A 17,292-nucleotide genomic window follows, 5' to 3' on the forward strand; every position below is an offset into this window, starting at 1 on the left:
ACACTAGTGTACCATGAGATATTGTCTGGTGTGCCATGGGAGATTATGTAATTTCACCTAATTGGGTTAAAAATATTTTTGCAAACCAGTAATTATAATCCGCAAATAATGTGCCGTTGTTGAGTGTCTGTGCTGTCTAGAGCGCAGCAGAGTAACTTTATAATACTCTTCCATATCAAAAAATAGAATTTAATGTTCAATTTATTCGCATTTCTATATAAAATAATTAATTTATTTTTGAAAAATAAGATGCATATATTTTAGATTTTTCTCCCCCTATTCTTCACTAAGTTTGTCTTATGTTTAGTTTTTAAAAATATTTTTGTTTATTATTATTTAGACATGTGCTTTTACTTGTACTTCAGCAAAGTTTCATCAAATGATTTGTACTTTAAATGAAGTTACCAATTCAGTTCAGTTTCAGTTTGTTTCAAAACAATAAAATATTTTCTCCTGAAGTTTGGAATAAATATGTCTATATAGGTATTTTTGCAACTTAAAAAAACTTAGACTTTATATCCAGAACAAAACAGACATTATACATTATAATAGTGTAAATACAATATGGTTGTTTTAGTTATTTAATAACAAGCTTGACATAGTTAAAGTAATGATATCTAATGAGCAAGTTTAATGTTAGATCTGATGAAAATAACCGCCCTTTGCTCTGATTACTGCTTTGCATACTCTTGGCATTCTCTCGATGAGCTTCAAGTACACCTGTGAAGTGAACACCATTTCAGGTGACTACACACCTCATCAAGAGAATGCCAAGAGTTTGCAAAAAAAGTAATCACAACAAAGAGTGGCTATTTTGAAGAAACTAGAATATAAAACATGTTTTCAGTTAATTCACCTTTTTTGTCATAACTCCACATGTGTTCATTTGTTGTTTTTATGCCTTCAGTGATAATCTACAATGTAAATAGTCATAGAAATAAAGAAAACGCATTGAATGAAAAGGTGTGTCCAAACTCTGCCTTGTTTTTGATAAATTGTTAGACCTACTACGCGACTGTTTTTTTTTTTTAAATGTTGGTCATTATGGTGGTACCTGGAGAGCCAAGTTTTCTTAGGTGGTACTTGGTGGAAACAGTTTGAGAACCACTGATAAACTGCATGACATTTAGTACAAGGACAAGTCAGATTAACTTTTGCGTGCTATGTAAAATAAGGTGAAAAAAGTGCTAACGGCAGCATTACTTTGGTGTTGACTCTGTATTTCCACTTCTAATCAAGTGTGTGGACACTTCCCCTTCCACTGGAGTGTTCCAAGTGCCTGGGATCATGTCTAGGATACCCCCCCCCCCAGACAGTCAGTCAAAGTTCACTTTTACTCACAGGGTACTTCCTCCGCGATGACCTCACTCCCGGCCGGCCGAGTCACTCTGCAGGCATCGGAAAAGGAATGCAACTACTGTACGCCGATGCAAAAAAAATAAAAAATACAAAAAACACATGCAATTTTCCCCGCAGTCGTCAATGTGGCCTACGTTTTTGCAGCATTTGCTGTTTTCGTAGGCAGACTGAGACAACCCACTTCACGTTTGGAGATGGTGGGGTTAACCAGGCTATGAGTCACACTTGAGGAATGCCAACAGGAGAGCTGCGAAAGCCAATGGAGTGGAGATAATAGTGCAAACACTCCTGCACTGACTCATGTGATTGGTCTGCCATGCGTGAGTCACCAGTCCACTACATGGTTGTAGGAAAGCTGTATACGACACCGGCTAGACTGGGAGTGACATCATGTGCAGGCTATTGTCACACTATCATCATTAGTAGTATTTGTTTGAACGGGCTGGAACTGTGCAGCTGTAATGCTGTACCAGTCCAAAGTTTATGTCACCTTTTCTTTCACTAAAGTGTCTTCAAACTTTTTACTGATATTGTACAGATCCATACATACATGCACATTAGGCTACTATTCTCTCCGGAGAACATTCATGTTTTTTAAAGCAGGCCTAAGACCCACCTTTTTGACTTGGCTTTTACCTGATATTATTTTTTTATTGAAGTAATTTGTATTTTACCCATCATCCTATTAGTTATGCAAGATTGTATTTAGTTCTACTTATTTATTATTTATTTACTGTATATTCTTTTTTTTTCTATTAATCTTCTGGTGTTTAGAGCATCGGTCCCCGAACTACGGCCCGCGGGCCGAAACCGGCCCACCAGCGTCCAAAATCCGGCCCTCGGGAAGTCCCAAGTTTAAAAAAGTATAAAAAATTATTTTTTTAAATCTGTCCTTTCTAATCCATTTTCTACTGCTTGTTACTCTGTGTCTCCTAGCCGCTCAGGCAAATCATATTGTCTAAAAATGCATTTTTCAATCGATGGAGTGTGCACTGGATGTCATGTTTTCAGTCAATTACTGCGCGAGGAATTATATGTATGTGTGTGTGTGTATGTATATATATATATATATATATATATATATATATATATATATGTATATATATATATATATATATATATATATATATATATATATATATATATATATATATATATATATATATATATATATATATATATATATATCCATCCATTTTCTACCGCTTATTCCCTTTTGGGGTCACGGGGGGCGCTGGCGCCTATCTCAGCTACAATCGGGCGGAAGGCGGGGTACACCCTGGACAAGTCGCCACCTCATCGCAGGGCCAACACAGATAGACAGACAACATTCACACTCACATTCACACACTAGGGCCAATTTTAGTGTTGCCAATCAACCTATCCCCAGGTGCATGTCTTTGGAAGTGGGAGCAAGCCGGAGTACCCGGAGGGAACCCACGCATTCACGGGAAGAACATGCAAACTCCACACAGAAAGATCCCGAGCCTGGATTAGAACCCAGGACTGCAGGAACTTCGTATTGTGAGGCAGACGCACTAACCCCTCTGCCACCGTGAAGCCCTATATATATATATATATATATATATATATATATATATATATATATATGTATGTATATATGTATGTATGTGTATGTATGTGTATATATGCATGTAAGTATGTGTATATATGTATGTATGTATGTGTATATATGTATGTATATGTGTGTGTGTGTGTGTATATATATATATATATATACATATATATATATATATATATATATATATATATATATATATATATATATATATATATATATATATCAATGTTTACTTATATAGCCCGAAATCACTAGTGTCTCAAAGGGCTGCACAAACCACAACACAAACCACTACGACATCTTCGGTAGGCTCACATAAGGGCAAGGAAATCTCACACCCAGTGGGACGTCGGTGACAATGATGACTATGAGAACCTTGGAGAGGACCGCATATTTTTTTATATATATATGTATATATGTAGATATATTATTTATATATATATATATATATTTATTTATATATATATATATATGTATATATATATATATATATATATATATATATGTAAATATGTGTGTGTGTGTATATACAGGAGTGTCTCAGAAAATCACAATATTGTGACGATAAATGGTATACAGCTTAAGAAAACTCAAAAAACCTATCTCAAAAAATTTGAATATTTCCTCAGACCAAGTAAAAAAAAAAAGATTTATAACAGCAAAATAAAATCAAACATTTGAAAATATAAATTATTGCACTCAGTACTTGGTTGGGAATCCTTTTGCATGGATTACTGCATCAATACGGCGTGGCATGGAAGCAATTGGCCTGTGGCATTGCATAGGTGTTATGGATGCCCAGGATGCTTCAGTACCGGCCTTTAGCTCATTTGGATTATTGGGCCTGGTGTCTTTCAGTTTTTTTTTTCACAATAACCCACATATTATCTATGAGATTCAGGTCAGGCGAGTTTTCAGGCGAATGGAGGACAGTAATGCCATGGTCAGTACACCAGTTACTGGTGGTGTTGGTACTGTGGACAGGTGCCAGATCATACTGGAAAATTAAATCATCATCTCCAGAGAGCTTTTCAACAGATACAGCTTCAATAGCCGTATTCCCATGGTCAAGCCACTCCTGAACTCTAGACCAGTGGTCCGCAACCACCGGGCCGTGGCCCGATTGGTACCGGGGCGCAGAAGAATTTTTTATTAATTGTATTTATTTTTTTAAATTAAATCAACACAAAAAACACAATATACACTTACAATTAGTTCACCAACCACAAAAACCTCCCTTTTTCATGACAAAAACATCCCTTTTTCATGACAAAGAAAAAAAGCATCCCTCACCCCCGCCGGGCCGCGGGACAAATTATTAAACGTTGACCGGTCCGCGGATAAAAAAAAGGTTGGGGACCATTGCTCTAGACAACGGAAGTTCCCTCAGTCAGCAATGGTTTGGGGAGCCATGTCAGCTGCTGGTTTTGGTCCACTGTGTTTCATCAAGTCCAGAGTCAATGCAGCTGTGTACATGCTTCCATCTGTTGTAAATCTCTACACAGATGATGTTAAAAAGTTAAAGTACCGGTGTTTGTCACACACACACACTAGGTGTGGCGATATTATTCTCTGCATTTGACCCATCACCCTTGATTAAGGGGAGCAGTGAGCAGCAGCAGTGGCCGCGCCCGGGAATTGGTGATTTAACCCCCAATTCTAACCCTTGATGCAGTGTGTCAAACAAGGAGGTAATGGGTCCCATTTTTATAGTCTTTGCTATGACTCGGGCGAGGTTTGAACTCACGACTCACCGATCTCAAGGCGGACACTCTAACCACAAGCCACTGAGCAGTTCAAACCCCGGTTGAGTTATACCAAAGACTACAAAAAAAAAAATGGGACCCATTACTTCCCTGCTTAGTACTCAGCATCAAAGGCTGGAATTGGGGGTTGAATCACCAAATGATTTCCGAGCGCGGTGCACGCTACTGCTCACTGCTCCCCTCACCTTCCAGGGGATAAACACGTGTGTATGAATATCATTGGAACTTTAACTTTAATATTTCTCACTTGTATTTTATTATTTATCTCTACTCATGGTTCTTATTATTTTTTAGGTTTTATTCTTTTTATTTTCCATCGTTCCTCAGCGGGAGCCATCTGCCAGAGGGTTTCCGGCCGTGCTTGTGAGGGCGCTTTTGTGTCAGCGTCCTGGTGGCCATGGTCTGATGACCTCCTGGTGCAGATTGCTCCTGTGATAGTGTTTACTCACATGTCTCCTCTGTACTCAGCCATGTTATCATTTGTCCATATAGTTAGATATGTGTGTATGTTGTGTGTGTTTGTGTTTGATATCTAATGGGGTATATGGGTCACCGGGGTATTGCTTCTAACTTTGTAAAGCACTTTGCTTAGCATTTCTTCTGTGTATGAAAAACGCTTTATAAATAAAGTTTGATTGATTGACTTCTGATAATCTTTATTTCTGGCTTAAAAAGGAGCAGAATAAAACCACACACTTATTTTTTTAAATGGCGTTCATTGGAGTTATTTTCCAGTGTGGACGCCTCAAAGGTGGCATTTTACCTCAAATTCTCAGTGCCATGCCACGTTTTGTTTTTGCTTCTTTATGGTCAATAGTGCTGTATATGTGTGTTTTCTTCTCTTCTTTTGTTTTGTTTTGTTTTGTTTTCTACAGCATTTAGTGTTTACAACTTGCCTCTGTATGAGAAATGCTTGATAAAAAAGTTTGATGGTTCCCTGACACCTGTACATACTATCCTATCTCATTTTACAATGATTGACTTTTTTCCTCGAGGTCAGAAAAGCAATGTTATGGCTTTCCCGGAAGATCACAGCACTTGCACGATGATCCAATCAGATTGCAGCAATGTCATGGTAATGTTGCTCACGGCCACTAGAGGGCATACTTGTATGGTATTTCACAGAGCCACAGTATCCCACCCAGATGACAATGATTTGGTCCCCACAATTTTTTACTTTTGGGGTTTTGTTTTAACTGTTCAGCATCTCACATACAATGTATTTTTAATATATAATTTAAGTAATTTACTTGGTTTTTTACTTACATTTTTATTTTATTTGTTTTAGCATTTTCAATTTTTTTCCAAGTATATACTGTAAGTGAGTAATAGAATAAAACTGATAAAACCATGTATATGCTGAGCAGCACGGGGCATCTTAAGAGCCACTTTAACCTCGCCCTTAAATTATTTTAAATACAGATTGTATGTTTAAAGGAGGCATGGGCAATAAGGAGATTTTGATAGTATGATGACTTTAAACAAATATATACATTTGCATGTGGCTCTGAGTGTAAGTGTGCGGATCACGCGCGGATAAATATTACTGCCAACAATCTTAACTTGAGGAAAACCATTTTTTATTGTTGTGAATTGTTGTTTTACTTGCAAAAAATAGTTTTCATACCTGTGAATAATTTTTTCAATTAAAAAACATTGTTTTTATACTTTTGTGTATTTTTTTTACTCGCAGAAAATTGTTTTTATGCTTTCAAATCATTTTTTTAATTGAAGAAAATCACTGTTTTACTTATGAATTGTTGGGTGTTAGTCAAATGTTTTTTTTAATTTCACTCCATATATTTATAAATGAATAATAAATGAGGAAATTTCTCAATGCAATATAAACCTGCAACTCAAGTAACATTTAGTTCCTTGAACAAAACCTGCCAACAAAAACTGCAATCACTAAAGTGACATAAAGAGACCATAACATAAATAATTGATAAAAATAAAATTTTTTGGTAAGTTTTCAAAAGTTGGTACAAATTTGCAGTAGATTAAAGGGGAACCTCACTTTTTATTAATGTGTTTATCATTCACAATACTTACGTAAAACAAGAACAAATATGTTTTTCATTTTTTAATGCATTCTAATTTGCACCCATCCATAAACCGCCAACAATATTATGGCCTGCATATTAACCAGGTATTAGCAATATTGTTATTGTAAGCGCTATCACAGGGATTATGGAAATAAAAATTATGTTTATGCATATGATTATGCAACTATTGCCATACTAAGCCGGTGAGCTACTGCATTGCTTCTGAGTTGGTAAAAGTTAATTCTAGATTATAAATCATGCTTCTCATTTGTATGGTAGAAGGGTGTGACCATAAACCGAGTAGTTGGTCAACTTCGACATTTAACTTAGACCCGTAGATCACGAGAAAGACACGAAAAGACGCTCCTTTGCGCCCACTTTTTAGTTTTTTTTAACTGTCAGACCACAGAACACTTTTCAACTTTGCATCAGTCCATCTTAGATGAGCTCAGGCCCAGCGAAGCAGGCATCGTTTCTGGGTGTTGTTGATAAATGGCTTTGGCTTTGAATAGTAGAGCTTTAACTTGCACTTACAGATGTAGCGACAAACTGTAGCTACTGACAGTGGTTTTCTGAAGTGTTCCTGAGCCCATTTGGTGATATCCTTTACACACTGATGTCGCTTTTTGATGCGGTATCGCCTGAGGGATCGAAGGTGACATGCTTAGTCGCTTATGTGCAGTGATTTCTCCAGATTCTCTGAACCTTTTGATGATATCACAAACCGTAGATGGTGAAATCCCTAAATTCCTTGCAATAGCTTGTTGAGAAATGTTGTTCTTAAATTGTCGGACAATTTGCTCACGCATTTGTCCTCAAAGTGGTGACCCTCGTCCCAGGTTTGTTTGTGAATGACTGAGCATTTACACAACGCGCCAACTTCACTGGTTTCGGGTTTTGTACATAAACAATTTTGTGTTGGATTAATACATGGTTGTAACTAGACATCAACAAGTGCTTCCTTACTGGACCTGTAGATGGCACTTGTCCTTAAAACAAGCAATATGAATGTGCTTTTTTTTATATCACGTTTCAATTTGTTTGCTTGCTTGAATCCCAACGTACATGTTGTTGTCAGTAGTTAGTGAAACTTAAAATAATATCTGCAAACTCCCCATCACCTTCTACCTTCCTGTTCCCACATTTGTCTGCCTTGCTCATCCTCCCGTAAGACGGTTCATACAGCAGTACTCTGATGTTGCGCTGTAAATATATATATATATATATATATATATATATATATATATATATATATATATATATATCTATATATATATATATATATATATATATAGATATATATATATATATATATATATATATATATATATATATATATATATATACCGCTAGCACCAATCCCCCCCCCCCCCCCGTGCGTCGTTTGTGGTGGGCGTGGGGGATGTAAAATATAGTCAGGAATACTCATGGATGCAAAGGATTCTGGGTATTTGTTGTGTTGCGTTTATGTTGTGTTACTGTGAGGATGTTCTCCCGAAATGTGTTTGTCATTCTTGTTTGGTGTGGTTTCACAGTGTGGCGCATATCAGTGTCAAAGTTGTTTATATCACAACCATCATTGTACTCTGTACCACCCAGTTTGCCTTTTAATCTTGTACATGTATCTGCTGAAGCTGCGTACAACATGTTGCTGGACTGGCAAGCAGTTTGTACATGTTGTGGAAGGCGTCAAGGGCGATGGCTTCATAGCACGCCCTTATTCTCGTTATCTGGATGAGCACCAGCAAATATTCGCGAGAATGGTTGCGGCTCCCATTGTCTTCTTTACTCTGAAAAACGGGTCGAAATAGCTCTTTGAGTGGTAAAGGTTGCCGACCCCTAATATATCACAACGGGCGGGTGGCGGACGGTTGCGGTTTTGATAAAATGTTGGTTCGGGTGAATGGCGGGTGGATGACGACATTAGTGATGCGGTTGCGGATGATATAATTGCCTATCCGCGCATCTTTATTATATGTCTATATATATTATATATATATATATATATATATATATATATATATATATATATATACTTATTCATATATACGTGTATACATATGTTTATGTATATGAACATATATATGTATGTGTATATATGTATAAACATGTATATACATATGAAAAAACCTTTATGTACATATATACACGAACACACCCCGTTTCCATATGATTTGGGGAATTGTTTTGGATGTAAATATAAACGGAATACGGTGATTTGCAAACCCTTTTTAACCCATATTCAATTGAATGCACTACAAAGACAATATATTATATGTTCAAACTCATAAACTTAATTTTGTTTTGCAGATAATAATTAACTTAGAATTTCATGGCTGCAACATGTGCCAAAGTAGTTGGGAAATGACATTTTCACCACTGTGTTACATCACCTTTTCTTTTAACAACACTCGATAAACGTTTGGGAACTGAGGAAACTAATTGATGAAGCTTTGAAAGTCGAATTCTTTCCTATTCTTGTTTTATGTAGAGCTTCAGTCTTTCAACAGTCTGGGGTCTCCCCTGTCGTATTTTTTGCTTCATAATGCGCCAAACATTTTCTAAGGGAGACAGGTCTGGACTGCAGGCGGGCCAGGAAAGTACCCACACTCTTTTTTTACCAAGCCACGCTGTTGTAATACTTGTCTTGCTGAAATAAGCAGGGGCGTCCATGATAACGTTGTTTGGGTGACAACGTATGTTGCTCCAAAACCTGTATGGACCTTTCAGCATTAACGGTGCCTTCACAGATGTGTAAGTTACCCATGCCCTGGGCACGTATGCACCCCCATACACCACAGATGCTGGCTTTTGCGCCTATAACAATCCGAATGGTTATTTTCCTCTTTGTCCTGGAGGACACCACGTCCTCTGTTTCCAAATATAATTTGAAATGTGGCCTCGTCAGACCACAGAACACCTTTCCACTTTGTATCAGTCCATCTTAGATTATCTCGGGCCCAGCAAAGCCAGCGGCCTTCCTTGGTGTTGTTGATAAATGGGTTGTGCTTTGCATAGCAGAGTTTTAACTTGCACTTACAGAAGTAGTGACCAACTGTAGTTACTGACAGTGGTTTCATGAAGTGTTCTTGAGCCCATGTGGTGATATCCTTTACACACTGATGTCGGTTTTTGATGCAGTACTGCTGGAGGGCTCAAAAGACCATAATGTCATCGCTTATGTGCAGTGATTTTTCAAGATTCTCTGAACTTTTTGATGATTATACAGACCGTAGATGGTAAAATCCCTAAATTCCTTGCAATAGTTCGTTGAGAAATGTTGTTCCAAAACTGTTCAACAATTTGCTTACTAAGTGGTGACCCTCGCACCATCCTTGTTTGTGAATTACTTAGCATTTCATGGAAGCTGCTTTTATACCCAATCATGGCACCCACCTGTTCCCAAATAGTCTGCACACCTGTGGGATGTTCCATATAAGTGTTTGATGAGTATTCCTCAACTTTATCAGTATTTATTGCCACCTTTCCCAACTTCTTTGTCACGTGTTGCTGGCCTCAAATTCTAAAGTTAATGATTATTCGCAACAAAAAAAAAAGTTTATCAGTTTGAACATCAAATATGTTGTCTTTGTAGCATATTCAACTGAATATGGGTTGAAAATGATTTGCAAATCATTGTGTTCCGTTTATATTTACATCTAACACAATTTTCCCAACTCATATGGAAACGGGTATTGTATATACATACACACACATACAGTTGTGGTCCAAAGTTTACATACTCTTGTAATGAACATAAATTCATGGCTGTCTTGAGTTTCCAATAATTTCTGCAACTCTTATTTTTTTGCGATAGAGTGAATGGAGCACATACTTGTTGGTCACAAAAATTATTCATGAAGTTTGGTTCTTTTATGAATTTATTATGGCTTTACTGAAAATGTTACCAAATCTGCTGGGTCAAAAAGTATACATACAGCCACATACATTATCAATTTTGGTGATATATAAAAGTTACAATTAAAATCAAATTAGCTTCATGGCATGGCCTCTTAACTTCATGTGACTAATTATGATTGACGACACCTGTTGACTTCTCTGAGCCCATTTAAATAGGGCTCATGAGAGGCAGTCATTAGACTCAGTTACAATTGGGATAATGGGAAAGTCAAATGAACTCAGCAAAGATCTAAAAAAACAAAACATTGACTTGAACAAGTCAGAAAAAGTCACTTGGAGCCATTTCAAAGCAGCTTAAGGTCCCAAGAGCAACTGTGCAGACAATTGTCCGTAAGTATAAAGTACATGGCACAGTTTTGTCAGTGCCACGATCAGGAAGAAAACGCAAACTATCACCTGCTGCTGAAAGAAAATTGGTCTCGATGATCGAGACTCAACCGAGAACCACCAAAAAGAAGGTCTGCAATGAATTGAAAGCTGCTGGAACACAGGTATCAATGTCCAAAGTCAAGCATGGTTTGCATCACCATGGACTGAGAGGCTTCCATGCAAGAAGGAAGCCCTTTCTCCGGAAGTGACACCTTAAGGCTTGTCTAAAGTTTGCTGCTGATCGCATGAACGAAGATAAGACTTTCTGGAGGAAAGTTCTGTGGTCAGATGAAACAAAAATTGAGCTGTTTGGCTACAATACCCAGCAATAATTTTGGAGGAGAAAAGGTGAGGCCTTTAAACTCAGGAACACCATGCTTAACGTCAAGCATGGTGGTGGTAGTATTATGCTCTAGGCCTGTTTTGCTGCCACTTGAACTGGCGCTTTACAGAAAGTAAATGGGACAGTGAAAAAGGAGGATTACCTTAAAATTCTTCAGGACAACCTAAAATCATCAGCCCGGAGGTTGGGTCTTGTCCGCAGTTGGGTGTTCCAACAGGACCATGACCCCAAACACACGTCAAAAGTGGTAAAGGAATGGCTAAATCAGGCTAGAATTGAGGTTTTAGAATGGCCTTCCCAAAGTCCTGACTTAAACGTGTGGATAATGCTGAAAAAACAAGTCCATGTCAGAAAACCAACACACTTAGCTGAACTGCACCAATTTTGTCAAGAGGAGTGGTCAAAAAATCAACCAGAAGCTTGCCAGAAGCTTGTAGGTGGCTACCAAAACTGCCATATTGCAGTGAAACTTGCCAAGGGTCATGTAACCAAATATTAACATTGCTGTATGTATACTTTTGACCCGGCAAATTTGGTCACATTTTCAGTAGACCCATAATAGATTCACAAAAGAACCAAACTTCATGAAAGTTTTTTTGTGACCAACAAGTATGTGCTCCAATCACTTTATCACAAAAATATAAGAGATGTAGAAATTATTTGAAACTTAAGACACCATGACATTATATTCTTTACAAGTGTATGTAAACTTTTGATCGCGACTGTATATATTTGTATATCAGTGACGTGCTGTCAGGGGAGGAGAGTGGGGCAGTGCCTCACCTGCCACCCGGTGGCTTAACCATGAGATGTTCCAAAATGAATACAATTAAAATAAGTTTTAATATTTCACTTTTGGTTTAGGCTCTCTATGTGATTTTGGTGTGGTTCCTGTATATTTTGATCATTGTCATGGTCAAAATCGCAGAAATTCCATGTTTCCTGATCAAAATAATGCAGCAGACAAGAAGTGAGGCAGACACAGGCGGTGCCTCCACGGCTACACACAGTGTGTATTGGGCGTGTGCGTGAGAGGGGGCACATGCTTGTTGCCACGTGGAAAAGCCAGGTCTCGAGGCAGCAAGTATCTCTGCCTCAAGGTAGGGGGCGATATATTGTCAATTTTCACTTCAATGCCTCAGCAGTACTCTGACTCGCCACACTGGGAGAAGTGGGGGTGCTCAAGCTAGCAGACACAGGTCTCTCCAGCGGAAGCCAGCATTTTTTAATTTTCTTTTTTTTTCAACTGTATTTATAAAAACACATGGTATTTATATTAGAGTAAGCCAGCTTTTGTGGGGTTTTTTTTCGGATGCAAAAATGTTGTTTAATTTCTTGGAATAAAATTGAATTAAATGAATGTTTCTGCCAATATGGAGGATTATATACTGTATCCAAGATTAAATACTTCTCTAAACTGGATTTAAAGACAAAATTAATGCGATCATACAAAGTATGTTTTCATGAAGGATAGCTATTGCTGCTTCAGGTACAAATACAGAAGGGTAATATACACTCATAATACTTGATTTATTTTGTTCAAAGCAAATGGGACCAAAAAGTATTTAATAACAACGTTATCAAATAGTTTTTGGACCCATTTATCATATCATAATATCATTATGATAACGTTTTTATGAAAGCAAATAACTCCCTTTTTTTCCTATAACTCTAATGTGCAACCTAAATCAACAATGATTAGAGCCGCACATATGAATTTAAGTATAAAAAAAAAAGAAGAAAAAAAAGTATGTATGCCCCACCTGGTGTTTAGTTCATCGCACGTCACTGATGTATATATATCTGTGTGTAAGTGTGTGTGTGTGTATGAATGTATCTTGAATGTATTATAAAAAAGTACTGCAGTACTAATGAATTAAAAACATTACTATACTGCTTCAGAAAAATACCGGTGCTTTTTTTTCACGGACATGACGGTGAGCCGTCATCACTTTGTCACATTGTCGGTTAAACGAGCAGATATGCTCACGTTAGGCAATGCATACACACGGTGTACTTACAAGCCGACAAAGTGTGGAGACATAAGAGGGAAATGGGTTGATTTTAGCTTAAAAACAAAACATAGAGCTGAAACTTTTCACACTGAAGTGCTGCTCTTGAAGAGGTGTGGCTAGCTTGCGGCTAACGTTTATCCACGGTCGACAGTGTTTTAGCTACTTCTAAGTCACGTATCCTCACCTCCATGGTGACAGATAAAGTACGTTTCTCACAAGTGTCATCCCTGCAGGACGAGGAGTAGCTAAACATGCTTCACTACACACCGTAGGATGATACAAAAGTTGATCGCTAAAAGCAAGATAGCACTCCTTAAGGTAAACAAATGCCCTGGGTGAATCTACGCAAACATCAGTAACGAAACCAAGTACAAGAGCCATTAATTGTCGATACTACAATGAATAGATCGATATATTTTATAATCTCAAAATCTTTTTTCATTTGTTATTGTTTATGAACTCAGGAAACACATCAAAGGAAAACTTCAACTATGTCCAATGTATGATCTTGTAACTACTTGATATTGAATTGATACCAACATTTGTAATATCAATCAACATGTACGTAAAGTGTTAAACAACAAACAAATACGTGCTTATTACATTTGACCAGAAATGTAGGTCAAACATGTAAAACAGAACGTAAGCAGATATTAACAGTAAATGAACAAATAAATAAATAATCAATTTTCTACTGCTTGTCCCTCATAATTTTGACAAAATAATAGAATGATAAACAACACAATATGTGACTGCATTCGTCAGCAGCCAAATTAGGAGCCTTTGTTTACTTATTACCAAAATAAGTGATAAATAAATAAATGGGTTGTACTTGTAAAGCGCTTTTCTACCTTCAAGGTACTCAAAGCGCTTTGACACTACTTCCACATTTACCCATTCACACACACATTCACACACTGAAGAAGGGAGCTGCCATGCAAGGCGCTAACCAGCACCCATCAGGAGCAAGGGTGACGTGTCTTTCTCAGGGCACAACGGATGTGACGAGGTTGGTACTAGGTGGGGATTGAACCAGGGACCCTCGGGTTGCGCACGGCCACTTTTCCACTGCGCCACGCTGTCCCAAAAGACAAGATGTCTAATATGTGTATATATATATATATATATATATATATCCAGCCCATCCATTTTCTACCGTTTGTCCCTTTTGGGGTCATGGGGGGCGCTGGAGCCTATCTAAGCTGCATATGGGTAGAAGGCGGGGTATATATATATATAAACATATATATATATATATATATATATATATATATATATATATATATATATATATATATATATATATATATATATATATATATATACATACATATATGTATATTCTCATCAGCTTTCCTCTATCTTATATTCCTGTAAAAGCTGCAGAAGATAGTGGGGATTTGTTTTTTATTTGAGATTTTTTTTTTTTGGGGTGTGGGGGGGGAGTTATAGAGTGGTAAACAACTGCATGCTTGGCATAAAATGAATTGTATTCAACATTGACCAATTAAAAACAGACACTGTACAAGATGTGTGCGCTTTTAGGCAGCTGGAGTGAAACTACACAGACGTAGTTTCAGCACATTAATTACAAACACACTTATTGCTACAACACTGTACACAAAATACACTAAACACACAAGTGTGGCCGAGCTGGCCAGATTAGAGTTGGTGTCCTCATGCTGAGTCTAGACAGGAAGCGAGTCCATGCCAGATTAGGGATTTTCTGACACACACACACACACGCAGTCCGGCTTTACCTTTGTGTGCACCAGCCAAAATGTCCCCCACAAAAGCGGTTCTGTATGTTTCTGCAAGGTGACACGTGAAGATAAAAAGACAAGAGGACACACGCATACACACACACACACACACACACACACACACACATTATTGTATTTCTTACCTCCTTGAGACCTCCGAAAAACGCCAACCTCTTTAGATGTATAAAGATTTGTATTTACAATGTTAATAATACAAACTTTGTATATACATACTATGCAAATACAGTAAAGGTAAGTTTTTTGTAAATTTTCTTTTTTAGTGGAATTTTTTGTTTGTAATTGGTTTTTAATCTTCATTATTTACTTCAAGGTATTACAGTGTCTCTCTCTCTCTTCTCTCTCTCTCTCTAGCTCTCTCTCTCTCTCTCTCTCTCTATATATATATGTGTGTGTGTGTGTATATATATATATGTATATATGTATGTATATATATATATATATATGTATATATATATATATATATATATATATATTTTTATATTTATTTATTTAATTTTTTTTTTTAATTAATTTTGGCCAAAGGGTGCGCATTTCAATTTCTTACACACACTTTTTATTTCATATGTTGACCAGAGTGGGAACACTTTTAAAACCGACAGTCAATTTGAAAAATCCCTCTTTTTTGGGACCACCCTAATTGTGATAGTTTTCACCACCAGGGGTGCAAATGAGACATTCGCTGTTAGATGCAATGGTTTTCCGTATTAAGACCATGGTTTATATTCTATCTTGTTCACCTCATATGGAAGCTACTTTTCCTTGTTGATGTCTCAAGAAGGGTAGAAATACAAGAACACACACACATCATTCATGCATTCTCTTCCAACACGCTTGTGTGTTGACATTATTGTTTTAGGCTGATGGTTCTAAGTTGTTTAACACCTATTGTTTTGCAAGTACTCACAGGTGGGTTGGATTTGAACTCAATCCACTCTTCAGTTGAACACCTTATTTCATGCGTGTATCCTTCTGAGAACGAGTGTCCTCTGCAGTGGACATTCGTTGTTGCTCCATTTCAAGTCTTTATATGGGAAACACAAATGCCACATCAAGCAGATTACAGTCGCGATCAAAAGTTTACATACACTTGTAAAAGATGTAATGTCATGGCTGTCTTGAGTTTCCAGTAATGTCTACAAAGATAATTTTTGTAATAGAGTGATTGCAGCACATACTTGTTGGTCATGAAAAACATTCATGAAGTTTGGTTCTTTTATCAATTAATTATGGAAATGTGACCAAATCTGCTGGTTCAAAAGTATACAAACAGCAATGTTAATATTTGGTTACATGTCCCTTGGCAAGTTTCACTGTAATTAGGCGCTTTTGGTAGCCATCCACAAGCGTCTGGCAAGCTTTTGGTTGAATTTGTGACTACTCCTCTTGACAGAATTGGTGCAGTTCAGCTAAATGTGTTGATTTTTTGACATGGACTTGTTTCTTCAGCATTGTCTACACGCTTAAGTCTGGACTTTGGGAGGGCCATTCTAAAACTTTAATTCTAGCCTGATTTAGCCATTCCTTTACAACTTTTGACGTGTGTTTGGGGTTATTGTCCTGTTGGAACACCCAACTGCGCCCGAGACTCAACCTCCGGGCTGATAATTTTAGGTTGTCCTGAAGAATTTGGAGGTAATCCTCCTTTTTCATCATCCCATTAAAAGCACCAGTTCCATTGGCAGCAAAACATACCCAGAACATAATAGTACCACCACAATGCTTGACGGTAGGGTGGTGTTCCTGGGATTAAACGCTTCACCATTTCTCCTCCAAACATTGCTGGGTACTGTGGCCAAACAGCTCAATTTTTGTTTCATCTGACCACAAAACTTTATTTGTCCATGTGATGTCCAATATTAACATTGCTGTATGTATACTTTTGACCCAGTAGATTTGGTCACATTTTCAGTAGACCCTTAATAAATTAATCAAAGGACCAAATAGGGCTGGGCGATATATCGATATACTCGCGGGTTTGCCTCTGTGCGATATAGAAAATGACTATATCGTGATATTCGAGTATATGTTCCCACACAGTTGCTTTTAGCTGCGGGCATTATGCTATGAGGGGCCGTTAGGGACATTATTCAGAATTACCTCTTACACAC

Source organism: Nerophis ophidion, linkage group LG05 (assembly GCF_033978795.1).
Source record: "Nerophis ophidion isolate RoL-2023_Sa linkage group LG05, RoL_Noph_v1.0, whole genome shotgun sequence".
Lineage (NCBI taxonomy): Eukaryota > Metazoa > Chordata > Actinopteri > Syngnathiformes > Syngnathidae > Nerophis > Nerophis ophidion.